This window comes from Planococcus citri, chromosome 5 (assembly GCF_950023065.1).
Source record: "Planococcus citri chromosome 5, ihPlaCitr1.1, whole genome shotgun sequence".
Classification (NCBI taxonomy): domain Eukaryota; kingdom Metazoa; phylum Arthropoda; class Insecta; order Hemiptera; family Pseudococcidae; genus Planococcus; species Planococcus citri.
In genome coordinates, this window is record NC_088681.1 from 48705176 (window position 1) to 48719397 (window position 14222).

Here is a 14222-nt window from a genome sequence, read left to right on the forward strand (position 1 = left end):
AAATCACTTCTTCAAATTTCGGCTGTTTTACCTACACTTGCCTGAAAATTTTATTTTGTTCTCCTCTTGGAAAAAATTTAGCCCTCTCTCCGTCTCTGTCAAAAGTGATCCAATTTTGAGGACCCCTGACTCAGTTCCTTGATCATTTGTACGTTTCTGGGTAGGTGGTCTACCCAGTTTCAAAGCAAACTTTTTCACCCATTTTTGTAAAAATCTAGGATTGCTTTGTCCACCTACGTAGCTCATTTTGGTCATTTAAAAAAATCCAAAAATCCCTCCCTCCTCCCTTCCACCACCTCTAATGCTGCAGCGTCCTCAAAAAATTGAAAAATTGAAAAAAGCTATGCAGCAAATCAAAAATAATACCATCCTGATCTCCTGATCATAAATTATTTTTAATTTTTTTAAATAGGTAAAACAATAGGTAAGTAAATTTAGTAAAAAATACACGTTTATTATTTTAAAAAAAGGAATAGATAAAAATAAATAAAATAAAAAGATGGGTAAAAAATAATTTTTTCTAAAAAAAAAAAAAAAAAAAAAAAAAAAATACCATTGGAAATTATTTACAACAATAAGCACTAAACTGGACCATCAATTTTGGCAATTTTAATTTTCAAATCGAATTAAGTAAACCCACTTTCTATATACCACCCTCTTGAGAGACAAAATTTGTAATCAGAAAGAGATCATTTTCAAAAAATAAATCTCACTCCGGACTGAAAATTTCAAAACAATAAACTGGAAAAGTAGATACCAGGACGTTACAAAAAAAAAAAAAAAAAAAATGAAAACGATGAGTAGGAATTATTCCTAACATTCCCTAAATTGTACAACCAATTTCGATTTTCAATTTTTCAAGTCGTTTTCTAATAAAATTTACTGTGTGTTGTTTTTAACAAAAAAAAAAATAAATAAAAAAAAAATAAAAATAAAAATGACGATTAGGAGTTTTTTAACATTCCCTTAACTGGACCACTAATTTCAATTTTCAAGTAGCTTTAAAGTAAAACTGTGTGTTTTGTAACAAAAAAAAAAAAATAAAAAAAAAACAAAAATCATTAGCAGTAAGTAATTGTTTTAAACCATATTTGGAAATTTCAAAACAATTAATTCAATGCAAAAACTTTAATCCAAAATCGAGTTAAATATGAAAATGATATGTTTTCGTTTAAATGAATTGAAAACAAATTAACAGTTGAATATTGCTTAGGTACTCATCGATCAAACCTCTCTCAAAAAGAGACTACTTTTTTTCCATCGATCGTTCTTTTCATTTTTCGAAATTTATTGCTTGTGTTCAGTTTTCTTTCCTTTTTTTTCTGTTATCAAGTTTTTGAAACATCGCAGATGAATGTTGTTCCGCATTCCACGTACATTTTTCAGTTTTGTTTTGTAAGAATAAAGAGCATTCGTCACACATGTGGTACCCAGGTTACAAATGTACATATGTGTGTAGTAGTAAAACTAATGTGCCTCTACCTATACGAGCGATACGAGCATATTTCCCAAAACATTTGCCCAAAAATACACGTAAAGTTGTACGTATACATAAACGTACGTATTTCACATTTCAATCGTGTGCATTTATGTAGTATTTCGTCTACCACCACACTCATAGGGTCTAGCTACCTGTATTATGTACCTGTACGTCTGCTGCGAGTCAGCCAGGTAATTTTTAATCGAAAAAATACACGTGATGGAGGCCGTCGAGGGGGGCCCAAGAGGGGGGGATTTCGGTGATAATGGCGCGAAAAAACAAAAACTACATTATACCTTCGGCGTTCTGTGTTCTTTACTTCTTTCTCTGCATGATTGTGTTGTGTGTAGCCGGTGCAATGAAATCGGTAATGTTGGTAGGCCTGACGGAATAGAGTAACTCAACCATGTAGTTATTCAACATTTTTTTTTTCAACGTGTTACAAACGTGAAAAGAACGTTAACGTTAGTACCGGGGAGCATCGGAGAAACCTAACGCAGGTTTTTAAGGCAGTCGTTGTGTGCACGGTGATGTGATGTCCGCTGTTTTAAAAATGTGTTTCTGTTTCTTTATACGCGGCTAATCGTGAGCTGGCATTGGTTACGATGTCCGTTAAAATTTGAAAAAAATTTAAGCAAATTTCGTACTTGTAAACGTTTGCTGTTTTGTCGAGTGTTTGTTTGTGTCTTGTGTGTGATTTTTTTGTTTTTCATTCAATATTGTATGATCGAACGTTTTTTTAGTATTGCACAATATTATTATTTTATTCGTGTATAAGTTTTATGTAAGTACGTATTTTTTAGTGTGTTTTCTCATTCTCATATTTTCTGGTGTTTCGCGAGTGCTTTAGTATCTTGATTTTTGATTTTGCTCACTCGCTTATCTCTTTTGTATTGTTCGCGATTATCACTGTTGCTATTTTCGTCTCGTATTGTTCGATTTTTTTCATTTTTCATTGTGTATTGTGCTTGTGTGTGTGTGAGGTGATTCATACACCTATGTTCGACTCGGCGATGTAATTTATTCAAAGGAGTGATAAGAAGAGTCTACGTTGCTGACGGATTAGATCATACACGTACCCCCTTTTTATACTTCGATAAAGGTAATTTGGAGTTTTTTTCAAGGTGGTGGTTGGGTTCTCGTTTTGTACGAGTAAAATGGTCCAGATGAAGAGGAGGATGGGATGGAAGTGTGAAGCTGCTAAATTGAGCGGGTCAGTTCTTGCGAGTGCGATTGAATTGTTCAATTTGAGTATTTTGAACGAGGTGATTTGTGCGAACTTGAGCATTTGTGAATCTAATGGCGAAGGTGAGGTGGGGGGGGGGAGTGGAGGAATGAGGAATAAATTTCAGTTGCCATATTGCTTTACAATCGGAGAAAATGATCTCTTTGCCAACACCTGCTTCTGTAATCGAGTAAAATGTTGAAAAATTGGTTTTATAATTCTGTACGTATTTCTATAAATGGATTTTCTCAGTTGCTTATGAGTTGTGATGTAGTAATAGACTGTATTATTACATCAATGATGCAAGTAAAGCTTACTTACACTGGATTTAAAAAAAAAAATGAAATATTGAAATAGGTGGAAAAAAACAATTATTCAATTGTTTGAAAATTGAATTGCATATGCATTTACCTACTTATTTCTATTTTTGATCTTATTCTACGAAGAATATGTTCTTGCTCAAACCAAAAGAGAAAATGTGAAGAGGGAACTGACCCTTGAAACACCTTGATTTCAATAAACGAAAATACGCGCTGTATTCACAGTGGACACGAAAAGTATTGGCACATTTCATAAAAATTTCCATTTTTTTTCCAAATTGATGTTACAATCTCGAATTTTGAGAATTTAATCTCCAGCAAATGGGCAATTATCACTTTATGCCTACCTTTAATAGAGTGGGCAGTATTCTAGAAAATTTTCAAAAAATGTCAAAATAAATTAATGTGGAGCAAAATTCTTCATTTTCATCTTTTCAAGATTGCCTATCTCTTTCAGTTTTGAAGATTGCTCTGATGTGCAATGAATTGAATTAATTTCCTTCAAAAAAGGTCCTGTATGTAATTAATCCATCTTCAATAGTAAATGATATAGGCAAGCTTGAGAAGAAAAAAATAAAATTAAAAAATGGATACACCTTACTTTTTATTTTTGCATTTTTGATTTTTTTAATTTTCTCAAGTATCATCCACGTTCTTGAAGATGCACAAAAAATTATTCTGATTTTTTTGATAGTAGATACCTACCTGGGTACTGAGTTTGTTTTTTTTTCAAATAGGTAGCTCAAAAATTTGACCTAGTTATGTCAATTTGAAAAATAGTTATTTGCTCAAATTTTGGCTCAAAATGACTTGAAAACGAATCCTTTTATAATGGAAATTTTATTTTTGACAATTTTGGTTCTCTTTGATTTTTTCATAGGACTATTGGATTTTTCTCCAACATTTTTTTCCCTCCTGAAAAATGAAATTCTCGAAGAAAAATGCTTTTTCATCACAAAAAATCGATTTTTTTGGGGGGGAGTGGAGAGGAAGGGAAAACTTAGGGTATCGCAGAAGAAATGCAATGATTCATTTTGAGCTGAATTTGAAGAGTAAAACATTGATCAACCAAATGTTTGTGATGAAAATTATTTTAAAAATTCAAATTTTTTTCAAAAATAACTTTTTTTTTGAGAAATTAAATGCTTTTAAAAAATTGTGGCTTGAGCTGATGTTTTGGAGCGTTGAACTTGGATCAATGGTTTCTGAAAACAGAATTCAGAAACGACTTTTTTGGACAAAAAAAAACTGACGATCTTTCATGAAAAAAATGAAGGTAGGTGATTGTAAGTAGATCTGAAAAAAATTTCCTATGACTAGATTCATTGTTTCTACTTGTGAGAGACCTTTTCTTTGAGATATTTTGAGCTCAATTTTTAGTGTTACTGACTCAAATAGATAACTTTTGCTGCAAAATTTGGATTTTTTTCTCCATTTTTTCATCACAAACATTCGATTTTCGAGTGAAATTCAATTTGAGATCGTATAACTAGAAAAATGAGTGGGAGAAAAGTTGTGGAGTATAAAATTTCATACTTACAAACTTTGAACAACTTCACTCTTTTGTATTGATGTCCTGAATGAGCGAATCGTAGATGTCGCGAGAATCGAAAAATTGTACCCATTTTTTTATCAAAATTATTTTATATCTACCTAATTTATACTTCCATTTTGAAGAAATTTTTGATTAAAAATAGGTACTCATAATTAAAATCAAATTTTGCTATTGGTGACTTGGAAAATTTGAAAATTTGATTTGAAAAAAGATCGAAAATCTGGCTGTGAGTTTGAGAAGATACTGTAAAAATAAAAATTTGAAGTGATTGAAAGTTAGAAAAAATTATGAGAAGGTACGATTTGAATTTTAGAGATGGTCGCTTTAAAAATCAACGCTGATAGGTACCAAAAAAAATTCAAATTGGACAGAGACGTCTCCTTTGTCTCCTTTGTCAGCCAATAAAAGTAAATGAATGTTGAAAAAATTGAATTCCAATTGAAAAATTCGTACCCATAGAAAGGTGGTCTCTACTCGTATTTTATCTTTTTTCTCCTAAAAATCAAAAATTATCACACACGAGTAGCATTTTTAAAAATTTCAGTTTGAGCATAAAAAGTAGCATTTTTAGTTTCAATTTTTAATCGATAGAAAACACCTTCAATTTTTTTTGAAAATTTCAACACTTCGATAAGTTAATGCATTGAAACGTAATGTAAATGCTTTGATTTTTATGGCGATAAATCGTCAATTTTCACTCAGATTTCAGTAATTTTTCTCTGATTTTTTTCGTCAATTTAATCACCAATTTTTCTTTATACTGCAATTCTTACAAAATTTCAGTCATTTTCTCAGATTTTGAATTGCCCGAAATCGAAATTTACAACTGGCATTTTTAAATCCTGACCTTAAAATGATCCTCTGGTTCGTAGGTATTTGCTCAAAAATTCGCTGAAAATGATGTAAAATCAACTTCGGTTCAGGTAAATGAAGATCCTCAAAATCATGTAAGTTCAACAACAGCTAAATCACTCTACTTTGTATTAATACGCAAAGACATATAATTCGTTGTTTTGGGAGGATTTTTTGGGAGGGAGGGATCCGTGCGCTTTCCCCTTCCCCCTTTAAAATTGTTCAGATTTTTTTCCAAAAAATTGCTCATTTTATAATTTATTTTCCATAGATTTGTATAAATTGTTGACCGGATGACTGAAAAAGGGAAACTCATAAAATGATTTTAAAAAAATTGTCCAGTCTATAGCCTATATTCAGCATAAATTGGCAACCCATCAATTTTGTGCAGATAATAGAATGGTAATTTAAAATTGTACAGAGGAAATTAGGAACCTATTTTCAATCTAAATTAATGTTCCATCGTTTGAAAAAATGAACGTATACTTACAAACGTTCAAAAAAAGAAATACTCTCGAACAAAATATAAGGGAGACGTTAATCATGACATAATCGTATACCCTAGGTGGTCCCGAAACGACCTACCGAATCACGTGGTATTTAAATGGATGTTGGAAATCTCGAATATAATTGTACCAAAAGGACGAGGACGAAGACGAAGAGGAGAGAGGACGAGGCGATGGTAAAGAGAGCTTTAATAACTTATGTAATTTTCGATAACTCGATCGGCCGTTATTTGATTTGATCGATCAGTTTTATGGCACGTATTGATCGTCTCATTCATCTTATTACATCTATCCTATAAAGCTGCAAGAAAAATAAATACCCCAAAAATACGCGAAAAATACGAAAAAAATTAATTAAAAAATACCCGAAAAATCGGAAAAAAGTCCTGAGCCCGATCTATGGCACCTAGAAAGCTGATTTTTTTTTTAATCGACAGCTTAACGTCTCTAGAATATAGGAAAAATACGTGGGGGCAAAAATTTTGAAATTAAAGGGCCCAAATTTTGAGTTTAAATGGGCTGTTTTTGCCGTTTTTTCGATTATTCTCAAATATATCAAGAACGAAAAAGGCTAGAAGGGTGGTTAATATCTCATTTTAAAGAGCATTAAATCCTGAACATTTCCCTCGATTACATTACCCCTCTGAGGTTTTTAGTTTTTGAGCTATTTTGAATTCAAATTTCGAATTTCAGTTACACAATTTTGAATTAAATTATCTCGAAAACTAAAAACGCTGGATGGGTACTGTCAACGAGGGAAATGTTCGATATTTCATGCTCTGTAAAATGGTGAAAACAGATTAGCAAAAAGTTAATTAGATCGTGTGATTTTGATCGATTTTGATGGCATTTTATAACAAACAACCGTTACAACGATGTGTGTACTTACACACCCACACAAGCATACGCACACACACCAACGTAAATGTACCGGACAACGCATCGCTGTCGTTGTTATTCCAGACAGGATCACGCGACATGCGCGCGCATACAAACCTCCCACTCCTCCAACAACGGAATTCTTAAGTACAATGCGAGGATTATGATTTATGCATATCGCATATCGATGAAGCGTGAAATTCTCAACAGAAACAGATACATAATATTAATATGTATTATTGCTAATAAATGTTATAATGTTAATCCGTCTATCATCAGTACTTTGCTTTCGCGTCTATCATCTATCATTTTAATCAAAGTTCTAATCGAAGCATATACCAGTGTCTCCAGATTTTTTGGATGCGAGGTCGAGGTCGCCATTTCGCCGATCTGAAATCGCCAAAAATCGCCAACGTACCAGTGTCGCCAGATTTTTCGTTAAGCTACCACCAATAATATGTCAATTTTTTTCTGAAATTTTCAGAAAAAATTGTATTTTTTTATTCCTTTTGCAGAAAGTATTTTATAATTTTTTACAAAAAATATTTTTTAAAAAAACAAAATTTAATGAAAAATCCCATTAAAAAAGAAAAGATTGAAGAAATCTCAAATCGCCAAAAATGCGACAAATCGCCAACAGCCTTTTTTGGGCGCTTTTCACGATTTCAAATCGCCAAAAATGCGATAAATCGCCAAATCTGGAGACACTGGCATATACTTGGTAGCAAACCTTTCCTAAGAGTGAGCGAAGGGGGGTTTGGGGGCGCAGCCCCCAAGAGCGAGTTCCGAGGGCGAAGCCCGAGGAACGAGTATGGGGGTTGGGCCGCGAAGCGGCCAGGGGGCGTAGCCCCCTAGTTCTTATATACTTACCCGGTATTATTTATTAATTTCGAGTGTTGGTACCAGTTTTTTTCCTCTTTTTCGGTACCTCTACCTACCAACAGAAGTTTACTCGTCATTTAAAAATATAATTACATTATCATTCTTAAAAACTTACACATGCACTAATTACATATATTCTCTGTACATATTCGTATAAGTAAATGTACGATGTACAGGTACAAGATACATATACCAGAATATTATACTCACTCGTACTTACGCTTACTCATCGTTGCTTTCTTCTCGAATCGTAATTATGTTATCGTTTGCGAAGAGTACCCAGGTATCTTGGAAACTGGTACTTACGAAGGCCAAATTAGGCGATAAAATCGTAGATCTGGTCGATGTTTAATTGTTTTCTGCGACCGTCGAAAGTCCACTTATTGTCTGTCGGTACGAATACTTACGAGACTAAAGTAATTAGAAGAGAAATTGTCGCGTGAATGGACTCGTTTTCAACAAGTTGAAGACATAATAAATGCTCAGAATCTTGCAGCGAAAAAAAGTTGTTCTATCTGAGAGTTGGATTAATTTTTTTTTCAAACTTTTGTTTTCGAATTGAAAAATTTTGATTGAAAGGTGTCTTTGCGAACAAGAAAATCTCATGAGCCAGTATTCTCCGATTTGAACGAAACCAAGCCAGATCGAAAAAACATGTCTTATAAACAGCCCGTAACAAAAATTTCAGGTCTAAAAGTTCATTTTCGGTAAATTTTTGAAAATTTGAAAAATAAAAAAAAAACATTTCAACACATTTTAGTAATTTTGGGGAATTTTTGAAGTTTCTTCTAAATTGTTGGAAGCTCCAGAGTGGCCAAAAACTAATGGTTGATATCAATGTTAGGGATTGATTTCAATTGAAGAAAATATTCACATTGGCTCACTTTGCTAAAAAAAAACACACACACATTTCATGAATAAGAAGTTTATTAATTGCTCTGGAAACAGCTCTTTTAAATTTTTTAAATTTTCAAAAATTCCCCAAAAATCCAAAAATGAATTTTGAGACCTGAAATATTTGTTATTGGGGTTTTAAGACATGCTCTTTCAATCTGGCTTGGTTTAACTCAAATCGAGTGTCAGTTCAGAGCTGTTCACTGGCTTGAAAAAAACAAGAAAATAGTGTGGAAATTTCTTCAGAAAAGAAGCACGAAAATTTCTAAAAAAAAAAAAATAGTGTCATTAATTATCAAACCTGTCGTTGGTTCCAATTTTTATTCAATTTCTTCTGTTTCATACGTCTTGAATTGTAAATTTCCAAAAACTTTTGCCTCGCATCGCTCTGGCTACTTCTCTCTTTTTTTTCAAATTTAATTTTCTAGAAAACTACATCTTTCAAATCTGAAAATTTAAAGTTTATAAAACCGATTCTCACGTTAAAAAATAAATAATGTTTTTTTTTGTGTGTTGAGGAAAAATCATGCAATTAAGCAACAAAAGTACTAACTTTCAAACTTGGAAATTCGCTGAGAATGGAATCAAAATCAGTTTGTTATGATGCTTTTTTAAAAATTGAATTTTCTTTTATTATTATGACAAAAAATGTGAGAAAATTATGGGAAAATTTGCGTTACGATTTTATCAACAAACTTTTCAAAATCAAAATTTTTTAGCAAATTTAACAGTTGGTTGGTAAAGTTGTAAAAAAGATGCGCAAATTTCGATTTTTCTTCCTGCTTTTCTCAATTTTTTTGCCATAATAGTTCAAGAAAATACAGAAAAAACCTTCTCAAATCAAAAATTTTCCTTTTGCTCTCGCTTTCACTTGGGCTACTTCAGCTACTTGACTTTTTTTTTTGAATTTTCTGAAAAATAATTGTTTAAAAAAACGAGGTTATTTTTTAAAATTTTGAGTTATGAAAGAAATGAAAATTTTTCAGGTCATTAAAAAAAGTAAGTAGTCCAAAAATCACAAAAATGTCTGGATTGTGGATTTCAACAAACTGTACGAACCTCATTAGAATTTTTGTGAAATTTTTTTTGACAATTTTCTCGTTCTTGTGAATAAAATGATGAAATGGGCAGAGAGGAGTGGGGAGAAGAGGACGAATCTTGAAATCTCATAATGTGAACTAATGTAGAAAAATATCAAAAAAATCTTGTCAGAATATTTTAAAAATCTTGGGGCACGTTAAAGACTTGTTTGGGGGGGGGGGGTGTAACTATGGATAGATTTAATGACATTGACGTGGTAAAAATTTCATTTTGTGAGTACAAAAAAGCACGAATTCAGCTTTCTGGGTTTTAGTAAACAGACACCCTGTAGTTGGAAAAGTTCCTTCGTAAGTGATTATTGAATCATATTTTTTCCCATCATTTTTTCATTCTAAACATATCCAAGAATCAACATCGAAACAGCTGCTTTGATGTGAGATCAAAGGTGCGGTGGCAGTTGAATTTTATACCTACGTATATGTTCTCGTATGCACTCCTGAATGTTAAAATAATCGCAGGTGTTGTTCCGATCGACGGACGCACGATCGACTGACTATGAATTTTTTTCATCAACTAGCACCTTTTCTGTGCAAATGGAGACCTTATGGTATTGTTTTTGAACGGATTCGTGTTTGTGGAAGTTGAAATACCGCATGTAAAGTTTGAATTCTTAGAGAAATGGGACTGATGAAATGTGCACAGCCATATTCCCATTTCGAGTATATTCTCAATTGCTTCCACGTTTTTCTATTATTTTGCTATAATCTGATTTAAAAAAACTCGTGAGTGAAGAAAATTGATCACTATGCCTATAATTTACCCAAGTACGTACAGAAAAGAAGACGTAGTCGTGAGTTCGAACGTAAAACGATTTATAGACTACAGCGAGCTGACCTTCGATAAGGTTCGTCGTCATCGCTGCTCAGCTCCGTTAGCATATGGAAAACTTTCGAAGCACTTGAACTTGGTCAGGAAGTTTTATCAAACGATAGTGAACTTGGCGTTTGCCAGGTCGTAAAAAATCGTTCAACTATTCCGAGTATAACTAAGACCCGCAGTATTTATGCGATAAATTGACTTGGAAACCACGTATAAATATTTTAAATACCTAACTAACATTTGTATATTTTTTTTCCAACTTTCCTCGACGTGGTTTCTTTTCGTTTTCTTTTTCTATTTTTTCATTCATTTCTTGGACCACGTGTGGAGTCGTGGAATTTTTAGGAGGTGGTGATCTAATCGTGGACCGAATTTCGCAGAAATGATTATCGAATCGATCCGAAGCCAAACTCTTCGATACGATCGATAATCATTAATTTGTTTACTTTGATGTAACGAAAGTTGCTATAGAATTTGGGCAATATTTCGTATACTTAATTCTAAATCTGAGTGGGTGTTTTGTGCGCCAATCTCGTAATTTTACGATCGTATTATAAACATACAGAAAACTAGTTGTTTTTTTTTCTATAGGGATTTTTTAAGAATTCGTCTACAGTAGCTGTTTATTTGCTCCTTGACATTGGCGAATGGCGGATTTTCATCTAAAAATATCACCGATCGCGTATCTCCGATTGTTGCAAATATGTACTTATGCTACTTAATACGTGCTGAGATTTTATACTATAAAGAATTTATAAATTGATGGTCAAGGTCGATTCGAATCATGCTGTCAAGTATCGAGGTTTTTTTTTTGTGAATGTGTTAGAGGTCAATCGAACATACGTACTCGTACATACTTATACGGATTTGCAATGCAGTACGTTGATATGTATTCATTAGCTATTAGCTGATTTTTATCTGATATTTTATCGACGATTTGGTAGGATTACCATACGCGTGAATCTGCCAGACAGATTTTTGCCAATTTTTGGCGGTGTTTTTCCAACGAAATGTTGTCACGTTCGAGGAAATTGGACACATGTTATCACAACCAGAAGAAAAAGATACTAAAAAATTATCAAATTTTTAGCTCCTGATTTGCTCGATGAAATTTATACCTAGTACGTATTTCACGGTTGTTTTTTGAAACACGTTTAACCATTATGGCGATAAAAACGTTATAACCCTTTTTCTTCATCGCTGATTTCGGCGTCTTCGTTAATGAGTTCAATAACATGTTGGATACTTTGTTGAACGTTGTATTAATTTTTTCGCTTATATACCTATAAGTACGAGTACTAAATGTATTACACGATGTTAACCAGCTCGGCTCATTACGTCGATGATGTCGTTTTTTTTTTTGATGATGGCGTATCGAGAAGACGATAATGCGATGGTATAAAATATGTCGTTTTTAACGTATATTTTTCGTGTTTGGAACGTGTTTGCAATACGCTCGATTACATGGTCTCTCTGATGGTCGTAGAATTTTTCAACGGCGTAATTTAACAATATTGCGAATTATTTGGCTGTTTGCGAATTGCACCGATTGAAGATAGTCACTTCTTCCTATACTTGGGTTACTTCATTTTATTTCGAATTGTACTTGGGATAGGTAAGGCACATGCAATTTTACAGTAAAAGATAATTCATACTTCATTTGCAGAAAATTTCCGTATACTAACAACATGTGATTATGACAGTATTTTGGTCAATTTAAGAGGGAAAAATGGAGGCTGGATCTAATAGATTTCAACCATTGTTTACCTATTTACTAAATTTCTGAATCATTTTGTCAAATTTCACGAAAGTTTCACTATGTTTATTGTTTTTTTGTTTTTTAGGGGTTAGGGGGGGGGGGGTAATTTCGTTTTAACAGATTTCTGATTGTTTTATGCGATTCTTATCAAGTTTTATTGAGGATATCCGAAAGCCAGCTTTGAGGATGAAATTTAATGTTCCATCACAATATTGAAAGTTGCAGAGAATCAAATTTCTGGTCTCGAATGATTATTTTTCCTTCATTCCATACTATTTCAATTATGTTTCGCCTTTTTAGAGAAATTTTTGAAAAACTTTTTTCAGCTTGAGGTTCAATTGATCCAATTCCATTTTATGAAATGTTGTGGAAATTTCCAGTTTTAAAAACTTGCTGGAGGGTCCAGTAATTTCCAAAAGGAAGCTGGAGGCTCCAAAATGACTTGAAATCTACCTGCAGTCCATTTCATAACGTATTGAAATTAGTTTGCTGAGTAAATTTCTGCTTTGTAACTCCATTTGATGAAATTTTGTGGAAATTTCAAGTTCAAAAATCTTCTGGAGGCTTCAAGAATTTTCAAAAGGTCGCTGGAGGGGTTTTTAAAAGATTTGTCGTGTAAAAAAGGTTTTCATAAAAATCCTTCAAAATTATCATTTAAAAAAAAAATTAAAAACCAACTGTTCAACATAAAAAATGTAAGACGATGAGATTGGATAGAGCCGATATTTTCTAAACCGTACAAAGGTAGATCGAAAGATCAAGCGAAAATTTATCACCTGTCAGAATTTCAAGTGCTAAAATGTCTTTTTTTTCGATTTTTGGTGAATTTTTGAAAATCAAATTTAGGCCAAAAATGAGGGGGAAAAATCAAAATTTTACCAAGTTGACCAAGAAATCTGAAATTTGGAATATACCCTATTTTCGACACGCCAAATCGATTGGAAACGGTTTCAAACCGTTTTGAGCAGTTCTGGAGCCGCCAACAGATTTTTGAAACCCGAAATTCCCACAAAATTTCATCAAATGGAGTTGGGAAGCCGAAATTCATTCTGCAAACTAATCTCAATGCGCTACGAAGTCGACTGTAGGTGGATTTCAAGTCGTTTCAGAGCCTCCAGAAATTTTTTGAAAATTACTGGAGCCTCCAGTAGATTTTTGAAACTTGAAATTTTCCAAAATTTCATCAAATGGTGGTGGAAAACCAAAATTCATTCTGCAAACTAATTTCAATACGCTACGAAGTTGACTGCAGCTGAATTTCAAGTCGTTTTGGAACCTCCAGCGACTTTTTGAAAATTACTGGAGTCACCAGATTTTTGAAACTTGAAATTCCCACAACATTTTATCAAATGGAGTTAGCAAGTTGAAATTTACTTCGCAAACTAATTTCAATACGATATGAAGTCGACTGCATGGTGGTTTCAAATGGTTTTAAAGCTTCCAGGACTTTTTGAAAATTTCAATTTTCCAAAAAACACGATCCAACCTTTCAAATAGTCGCTGGAGGCTACAAAACGACTTGAAATCCACCAGCAGTCGACTTCGTAGCGAATTGAAATTAGTTCACAAAATGAATTTTGGCTTTCCATCTCCATTTGATGAAATTTTGAGAAATTTCTTTCAAAAATCTACTGAAGGCTCCAGTAATTTTCAAAAAGTCGCTGGAGGCTCTAAAACGACTTGAAATCCACCTACAGTCCAGTTCGTAGTGTATTGAAATTAGTTTGCAGAATGAATTTCGGCTTTCCAACTCCATTTGATGAAATTCTGTGGGAATTTCGGCTTTCAAAAATCTGCTGGAGGCTCCAGAACTGCTCAAAACGGTTTGAAATCGTTTCCAATCGATTTGGCGTGTCGAAAGTAGGATATATTCCAAATTTCAGCTTTCTTGTTCAATTTGGTAGAATTTTAATTTTTTTTTGCCTAAATTTGATTTTCAAAAATTCACCA

General features: G+C 33.0%; 1 protein-coding gene across 2 annotated transcripts in view; it reads left to right on the forward strand.

The window, feature by feature from the left end:
• LOC135847116 (mucin-5AC-like) overlaps positions 1-14222 on the forward strand; it is a 321695-nt gene that overhangs the window by 65437 nt on the left and 242036 nt on the right. Inside the window, exon 1 of one of the 2 annotated variants that reach the window (XM_065366536.1) lies at positions 1898-2582. The exons of the other annotated variant lie outside the window; for it this stretch is intronic. The gene's annotated coding sequence lies outside the window, so the exon portion shown is untranslated. Of the gene's footprint in view, positions 1-1897; positions 2583-14222 lie in introns of those variants that run through there. 2 annotated transcript variants of the gene reach the window in all.